We start from the raw sequence: 1,579 nt of genomic DNA on the forward strand, positions 1-1,579 counted from the left end.
GGTTTTGACCTTAGGCTTAGTCTTGACATCAGGTTAAGTTCACTACACCCACATCTTTATTTTCTCCACTAGACAAAACTCCATCCCAGACACTTGGAAAACAGCCTTTGTTCTTCCTTTGCTGAAGGGAGGAGACCCCACCTCACTGAACAACTATCGACCAATCTCTAAACTCTGCCTTTTAGCCAAGGTTCTAGAAAAACTGATAAACTCTCAAATCAAAGATTACCTGGACTCATTTAACATCTTACCTCCACATCAATCTGGTTTCAGGAAACAACACAGCACAACCTGCTTCACTGAAGGTTCTTAATGATGTTGTTGAAGCACTGGATGCTAAGGATTATTGTGCTGCACTTTTCTTAGACCTGTCTAAAGCTTTTGACACTGTGGATCATAACATCTTGTGTCATAAACTCTCAGAAATTGGTTTCTCAGAACACACCATTGGTTGGTTCTCTAACTGTCTTTCAGACCGGAGGCAATGTGTTCAACATAATGGTACTTCCTCCAGTTATTTAACAGTCAACAATGGTGTACCACAAGGCTCAGTCTTAGGACCTACCCTCTTTACAATCTACATAAATAATGTAGGTAAAAACATCCCTAATGCATCCATACATTTCTATGCTAATGACACAGTTGTTTATTGTCGAGCTAAAACTGTTGCTAAGGCTTTTCAGCTTTTGAAATCTGCATTCAACATCATCCAGACTGATTTGTTTCGCCTCAAACTTGTCCTAAATGCCGACAAAACCAAAGGGATGCTTTTTTCAAATAGGAAGTTGGTCCCAGCAGTTCTTCCTCCGATTTTATCCTCAAATGGTGTCCCCATTGAGTTTGTTGATTCCTATAAATATTTGGGTATCTTGGTCGACTCACATCTCTCTTTTAAGCTCCATGTGGAAAACTTGATAAAGTAACTGAAAGTTAAACTGGGTTTCTTTTTCAGAAACAAATCCTGTCTAACCCTGAATGCTAGAAAACGCCTTGTATCTGTGACTTTCCTTCCCTCAATTGATTATGGTGATATTATTTACATGAACGCTCCTACAAGAACCCTGCAGATGTTGGATGCTGTCTATCATGGTGCACTAAGATTCATAACTGGCTGTGATTATCGTACCTACCACTGCACACTGTATTCACTGGTTAACTGGACATCATTAACGTCACGCAGACTCTCTCACTGGTATATTTTCATCTTTAAATCACTTTCTTGGTCTGTTGCCTTCATACATCTCCTACATGTCTCTGCGTGAGTGCAGCTACGGAGTGCGCTCTCAGGACATTATTACCTGCAGTGTTCCCTCAATAAGGACTGAACTAGGCAAAAGGGCCTTCTCCTATTCCGCTCCTGTTTCCTGGAATATCTTACAAAAAGATTTGAAGCTCTCGACCTTGACCTCTCTAAGTGTCTTTAAGAATCTGTTGGACACCTGGCAGGGTCCAATGCTGACATGTTCCTGTTGTTAGTTTTCTACATTTGTCTTGGAATCTAGCTGTTTTTTGTTTTGTTACCTTTTCCTTTTAGCCATCCTATTTGTTAAAAAAAAAAAAAAAAAAAAAAAAAAAAAAA

This window comes from Nematolebias whitei, chromosome 7 (genome assembly GCF_014905685.2).
Source record: "Nematolebias whitei isolate Nwh7 chromosome 7, NemWhi1, whole genome shotgun sequence".
NCBI classification, from domain to species: domain Eukaryota; kingdom Metazoa; phylum Chordata; class Actinopteri; order Cyprinodontiformes; family Rivulidae; genus Nematolebias; species Nematolebias whitei.